A 6,000-nucleotide genomic window follows, 5' to 3' on the forward strand; every position below is an offset into this window, starting at 1 on the left:
CCCCAGCCCTCTTTCCTGCCCTGGGCAGGAGGTTGGACTCTATGATCTGCTAAGGCCCCTTCTGACCCAAACATCTATGAATCTATAAACATTCACTCCTGGCCTGAACCACCAGGCTGTCTCCTGTACCAGGCCCTACTTCCTTGTAGGCTGTAGGTATCTAGGTTGCAGGTTGTCTCTCCTCAGCCAGGCAGTCTCCTTTAGCTTCCCTGCACCCAGAGCTCCTTCCCTTATAGCTTGCAGGGCCAGGGTGACTGCCCTGGGTTATGCTTCACTCAAGCCCTGCCCCTTCTGGTCATGTGCCCCCCTCTGTGCCCCCCTCTGTCCCCTCACTTTGCTGCTCCTTAACCCCTGTTCTGCTGGCTGCCTGTGCTAAGACCCTGCCCTTAAGGGGCCACACCACTTCCCTATAACAGGGCCAGGGCTCCCTATTGCACTTACCATGAGTAGCATATAGAACTAGTCATTGGATCTTGGTGGGAAATTTTTTGAACATTGATGGGGAAGTATGGTCCATGATATTAATCCCTCTTGAGAGCCATAAAACATATTCTGTTATAATCCAGGGTATGGAAACATTCTCATTGACTTACCTTTTCATAGGGCCTAAGGAGATTTTACAGGTTCAGCTTCTGGCTGGACTCTTGCATAGTAAGACAGTAGTCAGAGAGAGGTTTTTAGAGAGGAAGACAAACCCCAGTGAGGTTTTACACCAGTCTCTGATGATGGGAAGCCATTTGAGGTTGTGATGATACTACATTTTGGGCAGAAGTCCCAGCATTGGAATGGATTTGCTGCTATTGATTTTTTTTTTCTTCCTATATTAATATAACATTTAATAAATGGGAAACCATAGATACAATATGATATATAATTAATGTGTAAGAAGTGGATAAAAAGGAGGAAAATCACTGTATCTTTTTAAATATTTAAGTGTAGTTGAGTCACAAAATGTGCCTCTTGACAACCTTGGACATTGATGTAAATGCAATGCAGAAACATTTTATATGCTGTCTTCTAAATCCTTGATGCTTTGTTCCATTTCTAAACAAGTAAGCTACATTTTGATAAATATGTGAATTACAAGCCTGACGTATGTTTGCTTTTCAGAGTGGTTATGATTCTATTTTTCTTTGTGTATTACATCCTAGAGACCACGACCAAAATTGGAACCCCGTTGCATTGGACACTGAACTACACCCATGCTGTGGGAGACAGTTCTTCACACCACATAGTTTAGTGAAATGGAACAAAATGAAAAATGGGCACAGAGGTCACAAAGCAGGGCAGTGACAGACCTAGGGAGAGAATCCAAATGTGAAGCCACTGTTGTATTCACACCATCCCTGGTAGTAGTTGCTTCTAGAACACTGTATTGTCATTCTGAAAATGACAATATCTGAAAATATCCTGTTGTTTAGTTTAATGTTGATGTTAACAAAGCATTTGGCATTGAATCATATCTGTGTTACTACTGATAGTCTAAATGTCTCTCTGTGCTGTCTGCCATTTTAGTGTCACCTTTAACATCATGAAAGAATTACTGGGAAAAGGAGCCTAGTTTATGAACCCTGCTATCCTGATTTCCCTTTTTCCTTCCTGCTCCCCTCCCCCCCACCCACTGGAAATATTACAAGCTGCACAGTGCTGAACATTCCTTTTGAGGTAATCATTTAAGGGGAGAGCTAAAGGGGTGTTTTTGTAAATCTGATTGCACATGGGGGAAATGAAGGCTTTTGAAAATCTGGTCCATCATAATATGGATTAAATCCTAGAACCAGGGGTTGGCAACATTTTGGGTCAGAGTGCCAAAACACCTGCAATCTTGACTTGTAAGATGTTGGCATGCCATGGGTGGATGGCAGGGGAGCTGCATGGGGCCTGATTCCTATTGTAGCAGTGCAGCCCCGGCCCCTTCCTCGCTGCCCGCCCTGAGGCGTGCATGCACCTACTGCTGGCAATGAGCTGGACCCCAGTGCAGTCGTTTGCAGCCTCCTGGCTGCCTGCCACAGCCAGCCTGTGCTCTAGGCAGGCCCCTGCTGTCTGCCACGGAGCCTGGGCTGCTCGCAGCAGGGAGGTTGCAAGCAGCTGCACCGGGGTCTCCAGAGCCCCAGCCCAGCTCACGGCTGGCAGTAGGTGCACACATGCCTCGAGGTGGACGGTAAGGAAGGGCCCAAGGCTGCGCTGCCACAACAAGGATTGGGCCCCTCGCAGCTCCCCCGCTGTCCTCCCCCTGGCACGTGTGCCAAGCAAGATGACAAGTTGCACTGTCAAGGTCATGACCATTTCTACCAGCTAGTTCCATCCATAGTTGCACATTTATAGCGTTCCAAAAACAAGCAAGACCTCTCAAAATTCTTATTTCATCCATGCTCTGAATTCATAAATAAAATACAAGGGCAACTGTTCACAGGCAACTAGTGTGAAACCACTGTCTGGATCCTGTGTGACGATGGGCCAGATCCTCAGTGGGTATATGCAGGCACCACAGATATATACCAACTGAGAGCCTGGCTTCCAAGTGTTAATGCATTTCCTAATAGCATCAGGTCTCTGCCATGACTAGATTATACACTGATATAGCAGAACGCAGAAGCAGTCATCCAAGTGGGATCCATAACAAGAGCTCTATCCATAGGAAGACAAAATGTCAATGAAATGTTTGCTTTTGAAGGGTGAGAATACACTCAGTCGAACTCGATCTGTGGCTTAAACAGAAGTTTCATGCTTGCTACAGAAATTGCCGAGTGATATCCTACAACCAGTGTTGTGTCAGCGGGTCAGGCTAAACCATAATGTTCCTTTGTATTAGTAGAATCATGGACAGCCCCCCTTTCTATTGTTGTAACTAACACTTTGTTAGCATAGACAATAAAATTCAAGGAAAATATGGACAGGATTCACATATAACCTGGCCCATGACTGAATTAGTATTTTTTTCAGTGTTTATACTGGATTTTCTCTTGCACCTGTAGAGTAGAAATCTTTTCACTTGAGATTTCCAAATGAAGAAGCTGACAGTTCCAGGAGAGAAGGCAGCCATGCAAAATGTGGCAGTTGTGAGTCACCCTGTACACTTACAGGACTGATGAAATGAGCCACTAGGGAACAACTGTTGCAGACAAGTTGGTTATAAATATAAGGCTGAGGACATGCTTTAAGAATATGCTATAGTTTATACTTCTAAATTGCAGCTGTTTGCAAAGACGCTGCAAATTTAGATTTGACTGATACAGTGAAAGCTATTAATAGTTCCTATTAGTTATTGGGGAAACTGGTACTCATGCCTACTCTCATACATACCAGTTATGGGCATGAACTAAAATCCTGGGTCAGAAGCACTCTAAATATTTTGACTGTTTGAACCCAAATGTCCTAGTTGATCCCTGTTTCTCATGAACAAAATAACTGCAGCAAAACAGCTCTTAAATTTTCTAAAAGTCCACCCTAGGTCCAAGTCTGAGTATTGACTGTAGTCAACGTTAACAAATTGGCCAGATTATATAATGGGGTATTTTCACCTTTCTTTAAGCCATCTGATATAGTCCATTGCTGGAAGCACGGTTTTCCACATGACACGCCTGTAATCTGATCTGGTATGACACACATTTTTTTCCCCTGCAAAACAGAGTCTATGACTGAGCGACTACAGAGATTGTTTTAAAAGAGCACTCAAGTGTACAGGGTCCTGGAGTTGGACTTTGGTGATTCTTCAAGTGATTGTCCACGTGGATTTCATTGCCTAGGTGCACATACCTCCTACTGTGAAGGAGAGAAAAGTCTGGCTAGCAGTGTCCGTTGGGGCCATGCCTGAACCTTAGTCCTTATACAGCTTTATAGCCTTTCATGGAGGCATGTTTCTTTCTCAGAATGTTTTGGTAGAAGGCAGCAGCTCTATAGATGCGGTAGGGATCCTGCAGTCTCAAAATATCTTATAGCCCAAGGAACTTAGCTCTGAGTGCAGACAGTTTCCACCCTGAGCCATGATGCCACAGCCGCAGCCACCACTACCGCTGCTGTCTGGACAGTGTGCAGGCAAAGCCCCCTGCCACTGAGGCCCCATACCACTGAAATACTTCAGAAGCTCCCTGACTCTCCCGGCTGTAGGTTGTGAACCCCTGTTATAGTCAGTTAGGGCTTTTTAGCTCTTTCAAGAGAGGTAAGAGACCTTGGTTTAAATCCCCATTCCCAATCTGGCACGTAGTGGATTTGAACCTGAATTTGAAGTAAGGCCAGCATCCTAGCCACTGGGTTATTGTGTAGAAGGGAAACTTCTGTTCTCTTCTACAAGAACAGTGACTTGCTCTGTTCTATAAAAGATGCTTAAATCTACGTCTTCATTTTTTGCTTTCCTTGGAAGCATTGGGCATAGATTGGGGTCGTTAACAGGGGTGTACTGATGCTATAAAACTTGGAGTTTTTTAGCTAAAGGGTTTTGCTCTTTTGTTCAGGGTCATCCCCAATGCCGAATTTGGATTTTCTGCCTTCCTCCATAGGGACTTTTCCTAGGATTCTTTGTGCATACATTAACCAACTACTTCTCTTGTGGTTGGAGAGCATGGGAAGTGCCCTTATTTCCCCTGCTTTTATCTGTGGGCTCTTGTAGGGTGTACATGGCATTTCTGATTTTGTTTGAGGGTTTGGAGTAAACAATTTCTAGGAATCTTTGGGTAGATATTTGCCTGGGAACACATGGCCTGAATGCTATGACCTAGGAGACCCTTTCCCATGCTATGTTCATTTCCTTGCATCCCTAACAAAAGCAAAGCAATGAAGTGAAATGTTGGTTTTGTTTTGAAAAAGTTGTTTCATTTGATCTAAAGTTTGAAAAATGTCTGTTTTGTTTTAGTCAGGAAAAAATGAAAGGAAAAAGCATACATCGTTTTTGTTTGGTCTGAACCACACTTTTTTTTTTTGGTTGGTTCAGTGGCTGCTGTGTGGTATGTGAAAACAGATGGCGGATACATCATATCTAACTTATAGATTTGGCACCCCAGTGTGAAATTCTCTTCAGTGATTCAGATCCACAGAAAGTGGGGGAAATAATCTGGTGAGTAAATTTCTTTTAAACTCAACCATGCTCAAGAATCTGACAGATACCAAAGGCCAGATTTTCCATTCTCCTTCCTTCCTATCTGTACAGGCTGAATGGGTACAGTTTCCTGATCTTGCAGATTTCATAAATACAGCTTAACTTGTGCCTGACAGCTCATTCTTAAATACTAGTATTTTAAATGACAGAAAGGATAACAACTAAGGAGCAATGTTCAGTTGTTCTCAAACTTGCTTGGAAGGTGTGTGAGAGCAGCAGTCATCTAGACTACTAGTATCTAGATATTGGTCTTGGACAGGACCACAGCTCACTTGGGGTGGTTGGGCATTGGGGTGTAAGAAAACTGCATGACCCCAAAGCCACACCTGGTGTTAGTGGAGCAGAGTTTGCTGTAAATTATACTAGTCTCACTCTGCTGCTCTTTTGGTTCTAGTTATAGAATCTCAAGGTTTAATTTAATCTACCCCTTTTCTATAGAGAGATGGAGGAGAGAGTCTGCAGTGAAAGGGAGGAGCACAAGCTCACTAACTAACCATATAGCAAATCAATTTTGGTCCCAGTGCAGAACCCACTGGGTGCATCCACACATGCAGGCACGTGTGCTTGCAGTGGCACAAATTGTGCCAGAGATTTGCGCCTCAGCACGTGTGTCTGAACATGCACTTCGGTGTGGGGCAAGTTGTGTCACTTGGGGCAAACTGACCCTGCCCAGCTTGTCCTGGATCTGCAGCCAGGGGGAGGTAGAGGCTGGGACCAGCACCTGTGGTGGCCCCAGCAGTCTAAAAGCCTGCCCTGGCAAGCAGGTCTGGCTTACTTGCCTTTGGGAGCTTCTGAGGCCCAGCTAGGTGGTATCTAGGGAATTAGCCCCTTGTGCCATCTGAACTGCTGAAGCAGCACCTAACCTAGAGTGGCCCCTGCACCCTCTATCCACTGCCACCTGCAAGAGC

The 6,000-nt window shown here is 44.7% G+C and overlaps 2 protein-coding genes across 3 annotated transcripts in view; both read left to right on the forward strand.

The window, feature by feature from the left end:
- Nucleotides 1-6,000, forward strand: part of FKTN (fukutin) — a 69,221-nt gene that overhangs the window by 27,515 nt on the left and 35,706 nt on the right. The window lies entirely within an intron of this gene.
- TAL2 (TAL bHLH transcription factor 2) overlaps nt 1-6,000 on the forward strand; it is a 57,327-nt gene that overhangs the window by 12,036 nt on the left and 39,291 nt on the right. Inside the window, exon 1 of one of the 2 annotated variants that reach the window (XM_025202662.1) lies at nt 4,929-5,050. The exons of the other annotated variant lie outside the window; for it this stretch is intronic. The gene's annotated coding sequence lies outside the window, so the exon portion shown is untranslated. Of the gene's footprint in view, nt 1-4,928; nt 5,051-6,000 lie in introns of those variants that run through there. 2 annotated transcript variants of the gene reach the window in all.

The sequence above is a fragment of the Alligator sinensis genome, unplaced genomic scaffold (genome assembly GCF_000455745.1).
Source record: "Alligator sinensis unplaced genomic scaffold, ASM45574v1 scaffold560_1, whole genome shotgun sequence".
Taxonomy (NCBI): domain Eukaryota; kingdom Metazoa; phylum Chordata; order Crocodylia; family Alligatoridae; genus Alligator; species Alligator sinensis.